General features: G+C 44.0%; 1 protein-coding gene across 2 annotated transcripts in view; it reads right to left on the bottom strand.

Annotated features, from left to right (window-relative positions):
- The window catches only part of sema6bb (sema domain, transmembrane domain (TM), and cytoplasmic domain, (semaphorin) 6Bb), a 155352-nt gene that overhangs the window by 129770 nt on the left and 5861 nt on the right, over positions 1-19721 (bottom strand). Inside the window, exon 1 of one of the 2 annotated variants that reach the window (XM_034223525.1) lies at positions 16937-16957. The exons of the other annotated variant lie outside the window; for it this stretch is intronic. The gene's annotated coding sequence lies outside the window, so the exon portion shown is untranslated. Of the gene's footprint in view, positions 1-16936; positions 16958-19721 lie in introns of those variants that run through there. 2 annotated transcript variants of the gene reach the window in all.

Consider the following 19721-nt stretch of genomic DNA (forward strand, 5'->3'; position numbering starts at 1 on the left):
AACCAAAGCTATTATCAAATTTATCAACGCTTTGTCACCCTGACACTGGACACAGAAAATGACACGGGACACTGAAGTGCTGAATGAAAATAGGCACGTGGCAAATCAAATCCACTCTCGTTTTTCATATTTAAGTCAGTTTATGTCTGCAGTAGGTGTTTTGATATGTCTAAATCCACTTCAGAGGAATAGTCTTTGTAATGAAGTTTGTCATCGTACAACCTGTTACAATTATGGAGTCATTATTTCCAGAATAGCCTCCAACCCTCTGTAATTGTGACAAGTGACATTTTCTGTTCAGCCTTCCTCTGTGTCGCAGCACACAGACACATGTGATGGATCTCATCGGGACGGAGCCATCCGAACGCTTGCTTACTTACATGTTGATTGCTACAGTAAATATATGACCTAACAGGCCTCCAGGGCAAGGCAGAATTTTGTTAAATTCAAATTAACAGGCAATTAGGGGTTCACTAAATAATGCTATACTGGCTTTTAAATTGCAGAGAGAGTTGTGATTAAAGCGCCAGTGAGCAAGGTCTCACTCGTTAATGTGATTATTCGGCTGAAATCCTAAAACAAATGACGTCTAATCCAATTAAACAAAATCACAAGTCCATGTTGATAATTACGAATAACAGACGGAAACGGCAAGACTTTGCGAGAAACTGTTTCATTATGCAAAACAAATATTAAAAGGATATTAAACTGGAATTTGCACCCTAAATTGATTTGAGGCCTTTTTCAAGCTCCATTGTTTCCATATTGCTAAAGCCGCCAAATCCTCTTCGTTTATTATGCAATTCCACCTGCCTGCCAGCCGCCCCTCAAGCTCAACGCTTGCTTTTGAGCTTATCGACGGGATGCATCATTTATTCGCACCGAGACGAGCGGGAGATGAAGAGTGTGACAACTTGTGTTTACTCCACTCTCCCATGGCTGCATGGTGGAGACGGTGAGGAGGATGCCGGGTTACATAAACGGTGACGAAAAAGACGGAGAGAAAGCAGAAAGCTGGATGTTTTATCGCTCGGCTAGACTGCGATTAGACGCATATCTGTGGAGGACGTTGTATGGCTGTCAAGAAAGAGAGGCAGACAGAGTGAGAGGAAGAGAGGGCTTGGTAACATCATCTCGGACTTCAAAGAACTGTCTGCCTCTTCTGCCGGCAGCCCTCCTCTTGAGTTTGGGAGAATGTGGAGGAAGGGAGGAGCATCAAGAAGCTGACTGGAGAAACTTTTTCTGGTTCTTCTCTGATATCTGTCCTGATGATACCTCTCTCTTAACAACAACCCCCCCATCAGCCTCTAGATATGCATGCAAGCACACCAACAAGCACACAATGACAGAGGGAAAGCTCCAAGCAAATGACAGAGTTAATGAAGCAGAGGTCACCCCGGGGGAATCAGCGATGTGACCTTGATCTGCATGACTCACACCATCCACTTGAGCCATTCATCTACACCATCACCTCTACCATTCTCCTGACTTTAATCTCTTTTTCTTGAACTTACACACACGGGCAGGCACAAAGATAAAGCGCTTACCCTTCTTAACCTGGAAGAGGGATTAAAGGGTAAAATAATTCATAGATATTCTCTCTAATCTTCCTTGCTGAGCTCAGTCGAGTTGAGGATTGCAGCGTCAAAAAAAAGTGCTTTGCTGAATCTTCACTGTAAAAAAAGTTCCTCTGCTGAGCGTCTGCCTGAAACCGACCGCACATTTTTTGCGTTCATATATCGTAGTAATCCAAACATTTGACCGTGCCGAATCCTTCAACAGAAGACCACGGACAATGGCCGCACTGCATTAAGGTATTTCAAATTAGCTCCGGCAGTCGATATATAAGTGAAAAAAAAGGATGGAGGATGAAGAAAGATCCAGATGAATTCACGGTACAAAGTCGTGGCAGCATGGAAATCAATCATGACAGCTCTTTATCATATCAGAGGAAATACATTATTGGTTATTGTTCTTCCCCCCCTTGCCAAGAAAAGCCAAAGTGAAAAAAGGGCTTGGCAAAAAAAATTGAAAATACACAATTTAAATGCTAATTTGAAGGTTAGCTCGGGTCTATGCAAAAACTTATGACAGGCCGGTTAGTGAGCAGGTGACACACTGCAAGCTCGATCTGTCTCTGCATGTTTGTGAAATGTAAGTGAGACGCCGACAGACAGAGAGAAGGGGGAGGGGGGGGCTTACTGACAGCAGCCCTAAAAAGAGTGAAAATCGATGTGATGCCGCGTCAAGTCAAGCTTCCTTTTTCTGCTTCCCCCTGCTGCGAAACATCTCTTGTCTGACGTGACGTGAAGGAAATGGAGGAGTTGCTGAGTAAACACAACCTTTGCCCCCTGTTTATCCAATATTCCGTCTGAATGACAGTCAGGTAGCCCCTTACCCCCTGAACCAGCGGCACTAACAGGAGAGTTTCCATTAGGCCTTCTCCGGCTGGGTCACGGTAGACGGAGAGGAGAGAGATTGAGGTCTCACATGTCTTACAGTGTGACAAACAGCTAAATAAAATGTTCCTGATGGCTGTGAGACAAGCAGCCATCTGCTGGGGCCAACCCCTCAGAGAACCGCATGCTCACACTCCTGCAAATGTTTTTTTTTGTTGGGAAAGTGGAAAGCTTTGCCTTAGTCACAACCTATATAGGAAGGCCAGGAAAAGGTGCGCCATCCTGAAGCCCCGTATTATGGTCTGCTCTCCATTGTACCCTTGGAGGTTTGAGGCTGATTCAGTTTCCTTAATCAGAAACTACTCTGCCCGTAGGGTGTGATACTAACTTTCTGCAACAGTAAAGGAGAGAAATGGAAGAAAGGAGTGAGATTAAGTTAACGGGACAAATGGGAGTCATATGTCCTCGGGCTGTTTGGCCAAACAAAACACATGTGAGGGAACTTTGTTAAACGGCCGTTCCCCGCCTTTTGGCACTCTAAAAGTTCTCTGGTATTTCTTTGGCTTCAGTCCCCATACCTCTGATCCTTGTACCATGGCCAAACAACACAATCCTGAAACCCACTTAGCAGAATCTGACCTGATCCACATCAGCTCTGTTTGTACATTGATGGTATAACCACAATCAGTCATACGCAGTAGAAGAATGCTGTGAGGCAACTCTACTAGCTCTTGTTTATATGCTACATTTTGCATAGGGATACGCTGTCTACATCCATCTGTTTCATCAAGTCTTGGATTTGGAGTAACATTAAAGCAACAAGTGGCATCAAAGCATAACAAAATGTAGCTCACATGCCTCCCAGCAGCAAGCTCATATGCATGCAGAGCAGCAGAAATGCAGAAGGCAGTCGCCGGATTATGTGAGCAGATTTAAACCAAAGGCTCCGCTTGATAGGTCGATCAGGTTGGCTGTGGCCTGTAGGAAAAGTTCCACATTTAACATCGTATCAGGAAGCGGCTTCTAACTTAAATACTTTTACAATCTTGTTGCATTCAGTCAATCCTTTCTCTGAGTTGAGACTTCCTAATTGTCTGAGGTAAACGTGCTGTAAATGCCTGATTTTATCTCTAATCCAATTACTATAACTCAATCAGGAAGAGTCTACATAACTGCATACACAAAAATCAATTAAAGTTAGACTATAAACATGCATCGCAACAGATCATCTATTGTTAACAGCTTTGCTTTCAGCTTCCAGTAACTAGCTGGGTGGCTAATGCAGCCATAAACAAGCATGAGCAGCCCAGCTGTGATTGAGCTGAAATAGAGGAGCAAATTCAGATAAACACCCACAACTCAAATAATCTCAACGCTACGAAGGGGTGTTTATGTCTTTGCGTCACCTGAGAAGTGTCTTATAAAGAAAAGGTGCAATATTTAAAAGTGTTCACACCCTGTCAAAGTCCATTGGAGTGTTTTCATTTCCACTATAAATTGCACTGGGGCTTAAGTGGTTCGGAGTGTGTGTGTGTGTGTGTGTGTGTGTGTGTGTGTGTGTGTGTGTGTGTGTGTGTGTGTGTGTGTGTGTGTGTGTGTGTGTGTGTGTGTGTGTGTGTGTGTGTGTGTGTGTGTGTGTGTGTTACGTGCTTGGTGAGTATGAAGGAGTCCTATAGTTAAGCACCCTCTAGCTGCCTCTCTCATCTCCCACTGAGAGGCCAAGATGCCATCAACAGATGCTCCGATGTGTTTGTGAGGGGACTTGGAGTTAAAGGAGATCGGAGGAGAGTCAAATAGTCTTTGGGCGGTGGTGGCGAAGTGGGGCGGTGGTGGCGAAGTCCATAGGGACTTGGCTTGGCAACTGGAAGGTCACCCGCTCAAGTCCCGGCAAGACCAAGTGCTACCGAGGTGTCTCTGAGCAAGGCACCGTTCCCCACACTGCTCCCCGGGCGCCGTTCAAAATGGCAGCACACTGCTCCTAACATTAGGATGGGTCAAATGCAGAGAAACAATTTCCCCACGAGGGATTAATAAAAGTCTATACATCTATCTATCTTTCTGTGTCTCTCTCTTTCTTTTTCGTCTCACTGTTTAGCGATAATTCACCGAGGGCTCCGATAAGCAGATATATGGCTGTGTGTGTGTGTGTGTGTGTGTGTGTGTGTGTGTGTGTGTGTGTGTGTGTGTGTGTGTGTGTGTGTGTGTGTGTGTGTGTGTGTGTGTGTGTGTTCTAGCATTACTATACTTGTGGGGACCTAAATCTACATAGTCACGTGTGGGGACTGGCTTCCCTTATGGGGACAAATTGGAGGTCCCCATGAGGGGAATCATTAATTTTAGGGTGAAGACTTGGTTAGGTTTAGGATTAGGGTTAGGGTAAGGTTAAGGGTTAGGGTTAGGCATGTTCTGGTTATGGTTAGGGTAAGTCTCCAGGAAATGCATGTAAGTCAATGTAATGTCCCCTGAAGTGATGTATACATGGTGTGTGTGTGTGTGTGTGTGTGTGTGTGTGTGTGTGTGTGTGTGTGTGTGTGTGTGTGTGTGTGTGTGTGTGTGTGTGTGTGTGTGTGTGTGTGTGTGTGTGTGTGTGTGTGTGTGTGTGTGTGTGTGTGTGTGTGTGTGTGTGTGTGTGTGAGAAAAAAAAGGCAAGACACCTTTTTAATGTGTTTTTTAGAGCCGGTCTCTAAAGTGAGCTAGCCGATAGTGACAGAGGAGAAGCGAAAAGACCGTTGGATGCCCAGTAGATCTCATTATCAGTCGACACTGCGTACAGTACTTTTCTTTACAGAGGCAGGCCGTGATCTGTCGACACAACTCTTGGCAGGCCGAGACACTATGTCTCAACCTGAATGGAAATCAAGCCATTCAAGTGCAGGGACTCTGAGGACTCTGCTTTGTGCTCTGTTTTATGCCACTTTAATGCACAGCTGAAAGAGAGGAAAGCCAAAGACAGAGATGGACAAGAGGAAAACTTTGTGAGAGAGGGGAAACAGGTCTGGAGGTGGTGGTGGTTTTTCTGTGCACATTTTGTAGTAGCGATGTAATCTCCATTTTCTCCCCTCAATGCCAGAATAATGTCGCTGTTTTAGTTTGGCAGATGGCAAGGAGAGAAATACACATGTTATCAGTCTTATCCATCTGAACTTCAGCATGGTTTGACTTCACCTGCTCTAAATGTCATTTTTGTTTACAGTCTGACTCCCCAGGTGATTAACATCAAAGCTCTTTAGGAAATGTCACAATAACGACACCTCTCACTTCACAGGAGACGGATGACGGATGGCAAGCCCATGCATTCACCCTTGTCGTATCATTAGTTAATCCCCTCGGTAGCAATTACCTTTGAGGGGAACAAAAGCCGGTGCCAGGCAACTATTACTGACATGGCAGCTCAATGAACAACACATCCTGCTTTTCTATAAGGCCAATTTGCAGAGCAGCCACAACAAGACCCGGTCTAATGAAGGGAAATGTTTAGATCTGCTGACACACACCGCAGTCACGCCGGCAGGAGCTGAACATCTGAAGTGAGAGCAAAGCGGTGGTGTTTTAGAACAGAGGGGGCATTGTCGGCCAACGTGGCAAAGATGCATGAATGTGGAGAAGCGAAGGGGCAGAATGAGGAGGAAAAGAAAGAGGGTGGACAATAAAAAGCGTACAGGCGGTGATTAAAGCAGGAGAGAGCACACATAATGATGCCGGAGCGCAGCAGCAAGGGCAGAAGCTAGACCGTCTGAAAGAGCCATTGTGACAGCAATGGATGCGGTTTCATAATGAGAACGGACAGGGCAAATAGGAGGGCAAAGCTAAAATGTCAGGGCACAGGGTGCAGGCGATATGTACAGGGGGAATTGCGCACAGCCGCAAACAGATGAGGGGTCATAGGATGTCTGCAAACTCTGCAGGTTGTGTGCTGGAGTCAGCAGTGACAGAGCTGTCACTCCCGACACAGTGGCCACGGCATAATCTGTCTACCAAAAACCACAGGAAGCTAAATCTAGCAAAAATACTGCTGGTGAGAGGAGGAGACATGCAGACAGATGCATCATAGCAGGTAGACAACGTTTGGCATATCATGCTCCTAATTTGCCGACACTGTGGCAGGGAGAGAGTCAATTTAAGGAGATCACTATGAAAAATTGAGATAGTAATTAAGTTAGAAAAATGTTAAAAAGATTGAGACAAAGCGTTTCCTTTAAAACAATTATACACCGCCTTTCCGTTTTCGCGATGAAAATGAGGTCCCCAGACTGACAGTGAGAACAAATGAGGCGGCGGGGAAGCGGTCGGAGGTTCACGTGCGGATGTTAATCATTTCCCCCACTGGTTTACAAGAACCCAGCATGCGTTGTCAGCCAACGCTCCTGTATCGTTTATTTACCCGTACTCATCAACATTTCCAACACCTCTCACGCTGAAAGAAACATGTGAATGGTGATTACACACATGAACATGGGTACATTTTGTCGGTTGAATCACAATTTTCCTGGAAATAGGAAAGACAGAGGCTGCGGGGAGTCTCATAAATTCACAGCGTGGAGAAAAATGCCCATAAATGACAGGAAATACTTTAGACGTGTATCAAAGAGTGAAGGCACAGAAAGTAAATGCTGTGACTTTGAATGATAAGGTCGATTCATCCTTCCACGACAATAACAAGAAACTTCAAATAGCCAAACCTCCTTTCGTTTCTCCCTCATCCGATAAGATTCAGCCTTTGTTGCTGCGAGAAAAGCAAACAGCCGGAAACTACCTGCAAGATTTCTGTCTCCCGAGTCTCTCTCAAGTTTATCAGCCTGGAGAGTCAGTTTTAGTCTTTTTGGTTAATTAACTAAGTGGTGTCTCTAGGTCCTCTCTGTGAGCCGCAAGGAGCCAAACTCCATCGAGCCACCCAAGTGTCTCCAGCGCTCGACTGCAGGGAGACCGCCCCTGGTCTCGAGATGATAATTGCAAAAGCAACAGGGGTAGAACATGCACACGCCAAAACAATTACAAACATGCAAAGGGGGAACATTGCTTCCCCCTGAGCTCTTGTTTTCTTTATCCTCGCCCACTTGTTCTGCCGTTTTCTCAATTCTTCATTCTAATTTAATGAAGGTTTTTAAGCCTCGTCTGCCTTCATCTTCTGCTGTAGTCGTGTGGCCTCACTTGTTAAAAAAAGATCCACTTTATTCCCGTTTTGGCCACGAGTAGCAGCAATCTTCATCCAAACTCCAGAAATCTTCCTCATTTGTTCTAGCTTATTCTCCTTCACCTCATGCTGTTCTCTTTGCTGTTCCAAATTCTTCAATTGGCCCTGCTGGGTATTGGCAAGAGGCGACCACAGTCTTCTTCCAAACAAACTTCGATTGGCCCACTTCAAGCACTCACTCTTGAGTCATTTATTCCTTTCCTTTCCTGGCATGTACCAGGTTGCGTTCTTCAAGCAGGTACTTACGCTGCAATGGAAATCATTCTGGAAGTGACCTCGGCTCTTTTAGTTCCACTGCCGACACCCAGAGAGACAAAAGAGGAAAAGAGACAGGAAGCTTGTGGTAGTATGGCCTTTGGATAAACTCCAGGTCAACTGGGCAGTGGGGTAAAAATCTCTGCTGTAACACAAACTCATGCACACAAATAGAGACAAACACTGGGTCTTGTTTCTTCTAAAGGCAGCACTCTGCTCAGCTTGGTACAAAGGTCCCTGTGGAGAGGCACACAGCTTCTCGGGCCGAGACGTTTTTCTTCCAGCTGAACTCACACACAGGAGTTCGTAAATTACCCCTCATTCACTGTCACTGACCTGAGACGGTGATACTGATGCCTTGACCTGCTCACTGACTCTATTGACACAATCTAGGTAATTGTTTCTGATAGCCCGGGGGTCAGTCAGGTCAATAGTGGGGAAGACAGAGGGCAGTAATACAATGACATAAGAGGAAAGGACTGTCAGTGTGCAGGATTGTGCCTGATTCTTACCCTACTTTCACACCAAACAGCACAAGTGTGACATTGAATAGAGAAAAGCCATTCATTTCAGTTTGTTTCAGTTTGTTTGCACTTCCCTGAGCAGCTACGCAAACCATTGAACCGTCCTGATTTTCAACCAGGGTTTGTGTTCAGTTAAGTTAAACCAAATCTGTGCAAACCAAAATTCTTTATTATTATTATTATGTACTTATTTCAACAAGGACCATGCATACAAATACATTAATCTCAGAAAAGAGAAGAGATTAATTATGCCAGATTTGAGCTAATAGCTCATTTCCATCTACAGTCCTTAGGTAGGTAGTTACATAACAATCAACAAACACAAAAAACATTGCATGATCTCTGTCTTAAAACACATCCATTGGCAATAGAGCATTGGCAATAGGTGGAATAAAAGATCTTGGAGGATTAGTTAAGTCTGCATATTTTGATTGCTGGAATTACTGTTTTTGACCTAATTTAGCACGGATATACTGTAGCTCAAATAAATCACAAGAATATATACACAAGATATCTTATTAGACATAAATATTGTGATTATTTATATTCCAGTTTACTCTGTAGCACCTTTAACACCTTACATAGGGCTCATAAAATCACCTTTGAAATGAAGACAGATAAAACTATGTCTAGTTTTTTCAGACCTCCTAATTATTGGTTATTTTAAGTATTGTAAGTCAAATACAAGTTGAGTTGAATGTACCAATGAGAATTAATTTAACATTGTTTGCTTATAGGATACGCACCCTACTGTTATTTTGAAACATGTGTTATAGATGGAGATTAGCCAAGCTCTCAGTACATTGGCTCTCCATATGTTCCAAGTTGAGTGTGAATATTACTATATGGGAAAGGTATCGCTGTGACATCTTAGTTTCTATTGTTTCCCCATTCAATTTTTCATTGTTTTTAATTTATAAATATAACTTTGGGAGTGCTGCCTGATGGTGATCATGCCTGATCTTATACTATCAGATCTCTCTCACTAAAGGCATCATCCATCCGAAGCAAGGACTTTATTATTTCAGAGTAAAAATGCCAGACTGCATTTCACACACCATTACATTAGATCCTGGGCCATTTACTTCCTCTTCCTGGAATAACAGATCTGTAATGCTTTATATTCTAGGTAGTATGTGCAGCTTCAGAAAACTAATTCAGGGCATGATTAAACTATTGCTAGTATTATTATCTTTCTCTGCTTTTTCTTTATTGTATTGTGATTTTGTGGGTCTGGAGAGTCTTGTGTTTTCAACTTGTTAACTTGACTCTTCCTCCTAAGAGTGTCCCTGCATTATAAACAAAGATTGACATTAACCGAATGAATCAGATGGGATCTCCGTTCAGTTAATAGATGGAACTGGGGGGTTCTTCATAAAGAAGTATGCTGATTAGAAATGCCATCAAAACACAGCAAAAGTCAGAGGCCAGAACTATTTCCATGTTGCTATTCTGAGGGGATTTAAAGAGAGCACATTTTCTGAAATAACAGAGTGTTTATTTTGTGTTCCAGTTGTAATGAAACACATAATGGCTATAGCCGGGACAGTGTGATGACTCTGGGGGGGTTGTGTTTTTCTATCCTCTGAAGTCTGTCTGCATTTTAAACAGTCTGTGCACAACATCTAATTATCATCGAAATTGCTCATACAGTACATTAGGTCTTATTACTTGTTTAACTCATTCAGGGTCACCACTTAGTGCACGGAGAAGAATAAGACTGTTGTTTTCTTGTTTACATATATTTTCCCTCCTGAGTCAGAGTTATTGTGTGCATTGTTAGAACCTCCTCGAGCAATATACAAGAAGAAAGATGATTAACTATAAAACAACTACTGCTTTTCTTATAAAAACCTGTATTGATCTTCTTGCTTGCTTATTAACAAAATATATAAAAAAACCTTTTCAAAACAGGTTATGCTGGTACTGTTCAATGGCATGTAAACTCAGTTACATAACGGCCAACACAGTTCAACTGAAAGCCAAGAAAGGTTAATTAAGTGTGTGATCAAAACCAACGAAAACATGCAGTTAGCTTTAACCTCGGCAAATGTTCTCATTCGTAATCAAACACCGACACAAAACGCAGCCTCACATAATAAATCACCGTCTAAATAAGATGGAAAAGCATTTCCGTCAAAGAATGAGATGTCAAAGGTCCGTGCGCAGCCGTCAGAGTGATGTAAGACCCAAAATGACTCAACACGAGTGGGCATCCTGATTTTTCACACTTATGTACCAGTAAACACTTTGGCCAGTTGGCTCACGACTGTGGCTCACTCATTCTAAGTGTATAATCAGTCACATTAATGAGAATGGTAATGTGATGCAGAATAATTAGCCCAGGTCCTCAGGGTTCACTCTCTGGAGGCCTTGGAAGAGAAACTGCCTTGGCTGCACACTTGCTGAGTCTTAAAAAATAAGCAACCCGACTTTCCTGAGCAAGGCTACTGATTTGCCTGACAACAATAACAAAATGTCCTGACGTGCACACAGACTAAATAACAATATTGTGCCTCTGAAAGCGCGTTGACACAATCAATACAGCGCTCTGATAGCTATGCTGATGCAAGCCGTCATGGGGGGTTGAAAAATGGCTACAAACACTCTTAGAGTTTCCATGAGGCAGGAGTAGTGTTCATAATCAAAAACTCTATCAGGGTTTCCCACACATAGACTATACTTGGGCGGGCCGCCCAGGTATATTAACGGCCGCCCAAGTATATTTCGCGACCCATTTTTTATTTATTTTTATTTTTTAATAAGTTTTTTTTGTATTTTTTTTTGTATTCGTCCGTGACCACGACGCCATCTGCGATCGATTAACTTGTGGACAATGATCCCTCGCTCCCTTGCTCTGATCTCGCCTCACACAGGGTGACTGGCTGTCTACATGATGTGGCCTGCCAACATGGCCACTGTCATAGAGATCATAAATCAAAGCCCTTGATTGGTCTCTGTGTGTCATTCAAGCTCGGGATAACCTCAGCTCAGGTGAGGTAAAGGACTCTCTGAGTGTTTAGATAGTTAACTTAGTCTAAGTTCTCAGTGGGTCTCAAACGGTGTGGTCACCATTTATGTAAACACATATTTCCATTTGAGAGGGTAGTGATTGATCTAATGGATAGTGAGGTGGGCTGAAGATCGGAAGGCTGTGAGTTCAAATCCCGCCAGGAACACCACCACTAGTGTGCCCTTGAGTGCCATCTTTACGCAAAATGATTATACAAAATGAAAACTTTTTTTTTTTTTTGCGCCCCCCCCCCCCCCCCCGCCCGCTGCCACCACCCGCCCAAGTATATTTCAGATCTGTGGGAAACACTGTCTATGGCTATTTCTATAACGACTTTCTATATATCCCCTGTGTGTCTGTGTCCCCTGGTACTCAGATGAAGGAAATCTAGTTCACCAAAATACACCGCTGCCTGGCTCAGGGAGAGTGTTCTGCTTTAAGATCTCTACATCCACTTACACAGGCACTCCTAAGCCTTAAGTCTAACTAAATATCAGCTCCTCTGTGAATACATCAGCGGTTGTTAGCTGAGCAGCTTTTACGCCCGGCTGTTTGCATGCTAGTGTGCGTGCTGAGGCTTCTGTGCATGTCTTTGTTTCTTTATTCAGTTCGACTGGTCTTGTTCTTTCCCTTTCTCTCTGGGCTCTTCATTAGCTTGTGCATGGATGCTAATGAGTAACGCCTAAATATTGCCAGAGGCTCAGCTTTACCCCTCCAACTAGCAGGGTGGCCCAGGTGAGCCTCCCCTCTTAGCTTCGGTTTGGCTCGGTTCCTGGTGTAGCCAGAGGTGCTAAGGTGCTTTAATGTGTCTGTCTGTCTGTCTGTCTGTCTGTCTGTCTGTCTGTCTGTCTGTCTGTCTGTCTGTCTGTCTGTCTGTGTGTGTGTGTTTTGTGCACGTGTGTGTGATGACTGATGAGTCCTCTGGTTGCCACTCCACACACCCCTCTTTTATCCCCTATCCAGGAATCTATTCATTTCAATCAGGTGAGTATCCCAGAAAGAGTCCTTGATTGCTAGTAGAAAGGCCTCCACACACACACACACACACACACACACACGTTCCACTTATTCCCCTATCTGTTCTGTTTCACACTTTTTACATTTGTAATCCTCGCTCATTTGTAATTTTGCTTCTGCACGTTAGCCTCAAGAGAGAGAAACTAATTTCAGGAGTGAAAAGGGATTATCAGATGCAAACAAAATCTCCCCACCTCCAGACACAGATATTGATGTAGAGTTTTTGCGGGAACAAAAAGAGTCTCAAAGCCCGCTTCAGCCTGGATGGCAACTCTCAAGGAAAAAGCAAGTCAACTGCCACACTGGCAATTATGTCTTATCAGCTATGGGGAACCGACTTGACAATGGCGAAGGAATGCTGAGCTGAAAGGGACTGCAGAGAGCATAATCAGCTCCGACTCTTCGCTTTGTGTGAATTTTGTTAAACTAACAAAAAATATAAATAGGAAGCGAGGTGGCTGTGGAGGGTCTAGCAAGGCGGGTATTAGGTATCTATGTGTGTGTCACATATTGAAGATGTTCTAACCGAGGAGTGTTATTATATTAATGAAGGCTCCTCGCAGTAGCTTCTCTTCTTTGGACAGACTGCCAGACAAATAATCCCCTTCACATTTTCACAGGCCGCATTAAATTAATGCCAGACCAGGCAGAAAACACTGTTTTATTAACCTACCCGCCTACTTTACACACACAGCCAGGGGCGCACACACACAGACACACACTGACACACAAAACCTTGCCCACTTGACTACTAAACAAACAGAGGAAACCATGGAGACACGAGCAGAGGAAGACAGAGACAGAGGTGAAGATGTTCTGAACCGGCATGACTGTAAATTAAACGTCTGATTTAGATTTAAAAAGCGGCAAAGGAAATTAACATATTGCGTCCAATTAACAGAAGAGACAGCAATGAATGCTGAGCTTCCAGCAGTGGTTACTTGTGTCTTGTAATGAGCTCCAGAGAGAGATGGTTTTTACCGTTGAGCATCAGCTTCATTTATCCTGTACAGTTATGATTGTTTTCGCTGTATTTGTCAACTTAACCTTTAATGTGAGGTGAGAGGCAGTTAGAAAGGTAGACGAACAAACAGGCAGAGTAATTGGTCCAGATTTTTTAGAGCCGTATCTTATGAAAGGGCAGAAATGTGAACGAAAGGAGCAAACAGTGGAGCCCCGGAGCTTTACCATTATACTGTGAGCAACTATTACGGACTAAGCCCTGCAGAGCTTCAAAGCTACTTTGTTGTGGCCGTTAATGGTGCTGATGACAGCAGAGAGGATCTCCATGCCAGGTGAACCGGCCTGAGCCAAAAAATTGAGAGAAAGAGTGGAAAAATAAATAAATAAAGACTATCCACCAGGGAGGAGTGGCACTGTCTGCAGGCAAGCCATGACAAAAAATAAAATCCTCTCTCAAGAAAAGCTGCCATCTTTAACATTTGGCAGGAGGAGTACACATCAGTGTTTCTGTAACTTAGCCTTCAGCTCGCCCCTATAGGGAGGTAGAGCAATTAAAATCGCACTCAATGACTCATCAAAAATGTAAAGTCTGAGCTCCTTTACGAGTTAGCAGCATGCTGGGAAAGCAGTAAGCCATTATGAAAGTGTATTCTGATTTGGGTTTTTTAGCTGAGGGAGTCTAATATTTTCTATTACAGCAACAAGATGGCTTTTATAGCTTTTCTTCAACATTCATGCAGTTTAAAATGCAAAAACCAGTCGATGCTTTCCCTCTTGTGACAGCACCTTTAATGTATCATGGTACATGACATATCTCAGGCCTGCAAGAGCTAGCTCTCAGGGTATTTTCTGTCTTGTTTATTACTTGGGCTTAGACTCTAGTTTCCCTGTACGAGAGCCAAGGGGAGAGCGTGGTTGGTTTTGAAATGAAACAGACAGAACAAGCAAGGCTATTTATAAGGAGCAAGCGGATAATTATTGAAAAGGTTAAAGCCGCCACAGCAGGTAACAAGTGAGCTGCGTGTTGATGCTCACAACAGGGTGTTGAGGGAGCACAGTTATGAAGTGGCAAGGTAAGAACATGGTCAAAAGGAGCAGTAGCTTCAAGGGTCACATGTTGAGGGACATGTTACTGATAAGGAGGTAAAATAAGTAGAATCCGAGCCCAAAAACAAGCCAAATAGAACCAATGCTTTGGCCATTTCTGTATAATTAAATGGACAATATGCAGACAATTTAGTCTCATCATGAGCCAACGTTTCTCATCCAAAAGCAGTCAATACACAACAACAGTAAATACCACGATGACAGCAACAAACCAAAGTTTCCGTTTAGAAGCAGTCAAACCGTACAGTAACATCTTATAATTGGGATACAACAATCGAGCGCTCGAATGTCAAAGACGAGGATTACAGGAATCGTTTGAAGTGTTGTCACATCAAACGCACACCAGAATAAACTAGAAATTGGAAACTTTTAAAATAGTTTTTGTGTTTATTTAGAATGTGTATACACACAACTTCCCACAATGGCAGAGACAAGGTTACATACACAGACAAAGATGCAGGATGTGCTGCCTATATCAGTGTTGGGAGGGATATAAGCACCAAATGGAGCAGGATTACTCCACAGTGGAGCATTGTGGTTCACTTAACAGACATGTTTAAAATAACGTCAGTTAAATTGACATATCCATGGCATAAACACACATTCCTACAGTGAGGGAAGTGAGTATTTTGATTCCTATGGCCTCTTGGCTTCACTCACTAATACGCCCATTTCCTTGCTGACATTTTTCATTCAAAACATTGAATCCCTCATGAGTTTCAGAGTCCCCGAACGTCCGCTCAATCTGCAGAATAAACAAGCTGGTGGAGCTCGGAGACCTTAAGGACCATGTTTCATCTGATGACAGAGGCCGATAAATGCCTGATAGACTGCCAAAACCCTGCAATGTGCTACATGAGTCAAGCACAAACACTCCTCCATCGCGCAGATACGTGTTTTGCACATGTATCCATCATCGCCATGTGGGAGGTGTGTGTGTGGTAGCGTCTGTGTGTGTCATGCAGGTCGGAGAATCTCGGTGGCGCCATGGGACGACGGATGTGGCCAAGCTTAGGCTCCGTGGACAGGATGGAGGATGGGTAGGAGGATGTGGGATGACATGGTCTGATTCTCATGTTTAGAGCGAATAAAGACGTTAAGAAAGGGACTGTGAATACACACTAAAGAAACTACCGACGAGATATCACATGAACACAAAAAAACACCCTTTCCTGTCTTTAGCCTTCTCCTTCCCACAGAAACGGACGTGTGAGCGAACAAGCGAATGAAAGCAAAGGGTGAAGCCTGGCCTGAGCTCTGAATGTCACAGTCAGTCATTGCAGCCTCCCTCTTAGTGAAGCAGACAGAGAGCCTTTCTGATTGCCCCACCAGCCAAGCCAAGGGGTGAAAAACATTTACATGCAAATACAAATGACCCACTAGCTGCTGTGAACACGCTAGCTATGGTATTCTGAATGCACAGCAACCAGAGAAAACCCCCGGTACAGAGGACTTGCCAATCAACAGCTCTATTGTAACAGCAGGCAGGCTTTAGAAGTGGCTATTATGTGTGTAGGATATCAATTATTTTTTCTGCTTTTGTGGCTTATTGGTTTGTGACTTCTATTGTTACCCCTTTTTGTATCAAGAGAAATTAATGTTAATGAATTCAGCCCAGCGACATAATGTACTGCATTAACAGATTTAATGTGGAGAAGCCTAAATCCTTTTCTATCATTTCCACATAACTCCTCGGTATACAGAGTGTCTACCACCCTCACCGAATCTACTCATCTCTGACAGCAACGCTAATATACGCCATCCACTTTCAATTTGTACAATTATAATCCACACGCCAGCATAACAAACAGGCATATCTGTCATATTGAAGTGGTTTGTTCCAGACTGCTGGGGGATTGGCTGGGTCTTCACAGGTCTTGGATATGCAGAGACCTTAGCTGGCGGCTGTGATACTTGGATTGGGAACCCGCCTGCTGTCACCAGACCTGTTGCCTCCAGATGGGTCAGATTCTGTGATTCCCACCCTTGAAGAACACACTCTCCCTGCTCCACTCCTTATTTCATCTTCTCATCAAACGTCACCTTCCCTTCATCCTTTCACCACTTATTCACAAAGCCATAATCACCATCCTATTGTTCTTTAACCTTGACTTTCAGCTTTTAGCTCCACGCTACTTTCATTTCATCTCTCACATTGGCTCAAGCTTCTTGGCTAAAATCCCCTATGTGTGTGTGGGGGGAGGGGGGGAGTGTGAATGTGAGAGCACACACACATGCTTAGGAGATGAGCAGACGCACCGCACAGCAAGGCTTCTTTGATTCAGCACAGCAGAGACCCACAGCGAGGCTGTACATTAATTGGTGCTTCCGAGCTGTTCATTTAGACAAATTCATTCAAGGACCCACTTCCCAACAGCAGCAGAGGCTGATCAAGCCTCCCTTTAAGACTCTTCCACTATTTCCCAGCCTTCTTTCAGCTCCATGCCTCTTTACTTTCCCCCATTACCTTACAGTTCAGCTTCACCCATCAACATGTCGCTGCTCTTTCTCGCCGCTCCAGCTCAACGTTCCCTCTTCACTCCCACAGAGTGCAGAGAGACAGCAGCAGGTCACAGTCTCTACTCTGTCCTTACACTTTGCCAACTGTCCCGCACCCAGTGCCAGCAAGCCAGAGTTCTCTTTTTGTTTTTTCAGCACGACTGACTCCCCCAGGTCACTGAACGCATTAAGCTGTTAATTACCTCAAAGCACAATACAAGTGGTTGCTTGGCAGCAAAATGAGCAGACATTTACATTTTTTTCCAGAAGAATACAGTCCCAAACTTAAAACCCGAGCAACAATAGCTGAAGCTGCAGCTGCGGTCGTAAACAATTCTGTCAACGGCCAATGAGAACATTCTCATTTTATTTTTGCAGCATCCCTGCGACCATAAAACTACAGGATAGAGCCATTGGGGCTGGAAGTTCCCATAAGAAATGAATCAGCTATAGCACAGCAGCAGGATCACACCATGCTGGCCCAGAGGGCATGATTTCTTCAGATTCACGCAGCGCTAATGCTGGAAATGATTCAGGATGTGTATGACCACCATCCTACACGCAATGTCTTTTCACCAAACAGCAGTTAAACGGAGTCTTATTAGTTATCTGCTTAGGGATCCCAGCCACTCGGCATGGGAAATAAAACCGGGAACTGTGTAAAGCCTATCGTGAATACTATAATAGAAATAAGTGTTGCTATTTTTATCATGTCAGAGGAGGGAAATAATATGATTGCAGTATGAGTGCTGGTGTTGAATATGCTGCTCCAGGCGTGAGGTGGCTTGTTACTTAGTTGTGCTTTTGTGTTTTGTTCGTTTTTGTATTTTTGGGTTTATTCAAGTGTGTGTTTCATAGTGGCAGTGTGAGATCATGTATTCCGGGTGGTATATTGGACCAATCCACTGTCTTACTGACCATGGCCCCTCATTAGTTGCTTCCCACTCTGCTGTCACGGATCATAAAAGTGTGAGCGACACAGACATGACAGTGTGTGCGTGTGTGTGTGTATGTGTGTGTGTGTGTGTGTGTGTGTGTGTGTGTGTGTGTGTGTGTGTGTGTGTGTGTGTGTGTGTGTGTGTGTGTGTGTGTGTGTGTGTGTATGTGTGTGTGTGTGTGTGTGTGTGTGTGTGTGTGTGTGTGTTGTGTGTGAGATAGAGAAAGGGAACGCTCTTTAAATTACAAGCAAACAGTCCATGAAAAACATTCAGCTCACACGCACGGGGTGCGTTCCAATACCCATATATGATTCAGTTTGCCAGAAAAATATTTAGTATCACACCATACATGCCGTGCAGTATGCCAAAAAATAGGATGTCCTACTGCAATTGGTGGCATTTTATAGTATGCAAGCCAGCATGCTATTCAGATCCAAATACCTTTGAGAAGCAAATACACGAGCGACAGGGTCATGGTTCAAGGCGCATGTTACGAAATGTCCCAATAGTATGCGTTCTCTTTGCAACAGTACATACTTGTAAGTGGAGCTTCAGTACAAAAAGAAAGTCAAAAGACAAAAAATGCAATTTGGAACGCAGCCACAATTTAGCCGTGTCCAGGAAGTAAAAAGTTGGTGTCCGTCTCCGTCATTTCTACCCTTCTTTTCATCCCGTCTCCCACAGTACCAATCACAGTCCGCTGCCAGCCGGATTCAGTTCATACTGATGGAAATTTCTCTTTCACTGCTACAGAGCATGGAAGAATCCCCAGCGTCTACCTTATTCAAATATCACACACACACACACACTCTCCCTGTGGAGGTACAATAAGCCAACATGGAATGCCAGTTTTACCAACGGGAAGCATCTTTATTCAACAGCCACTTGGCCTTTGGAGATAGAAGCTGCATTCTTTGTTCCTGTCATACTGTGTCACCTCAGGCTCGCGCGAACATGATATCGCCCCAACTTCTCCAAGAAAATCTGTCACAGTTAAAGGGCAAAGACAAAAAATATTGAAATCATAGACTCAACGGACTGTGAGGAGAAGCTACCCTGTGGCTGCCAATGAGAGCAACCAAAAGAAAGAGAGACGTTTTAAAATAAATAGGGAAGTGCTTATTACTAACTATATTGGGATTCCTTCTTTGAACTTTCTCATCTATTCTGGCTTCCTTGGCATTGCACTGGATGTATGAAAGCCGTGAAACAGGCGGAGAGATGAGAGTGAAAGGAAATCAGGAATGGAAAAACAAGTGATTAAAAGATAAAAGGGAGAGAGCAGATGATGGGGGAGCAGCGGTGTGTGATTAGAAGCGGAGTTGGTCCCATTGGGCTATTGCCCTTATTGCATTTAAGGGGGCTGGATGATCCTTGACCCTTTGTGAGGCGGTGGTAGCACCTTAGTGCAGATCCAACTTCCAGGCCTGATCAAGCCCCCTGGAAGGCATCTAGGCCTTGAGAACGAGGTGAGTGTGTGTGTGTGTGTGTGTGTGTGTGTGTGTGTGTGTGTGTTTCCCAGGGTCCCAGTGAAACGTGTTTATCCTGCTGCCATGGCAACTCCGGCACTAGCCTTGGGCAAAAAATAACAAGAAAAGCTGTTTGTGCACGTATGAGCGCACAAAAGAGAGAGAAGGTGTGTAAATGGAGGATTTGAAAAAAGACGAGGTGTGTGATTTAAGTTCTTAAATTCATACATTTCTGAGTTGTCCTGCTCTCCCCCTCTCCCCCTCTCCCCCTCTCCCCCTCTCCCCCTCTCCCCCTCTCCCCCTCGTGTGGCTGGCCTGCTCCTCAATCATCAGGCCCTCATTTTCA

The sequence above is a fragment of the Gymnodraco acuticeps genome, unplaced genomic scaffold, assembly GCF_902827175.1.
Source record: "Gymnodraco acuticeps unplaced genomic scaffold, fGymAcu1.1, whole genome shotgun sequence".
Lineage (NCBI taxonomy): Eukaryota > Metazoa > Chordata > Actinopteri > Perciformes > Bathydraconidae > Gymnodraco > Gymnodraco acuticeps.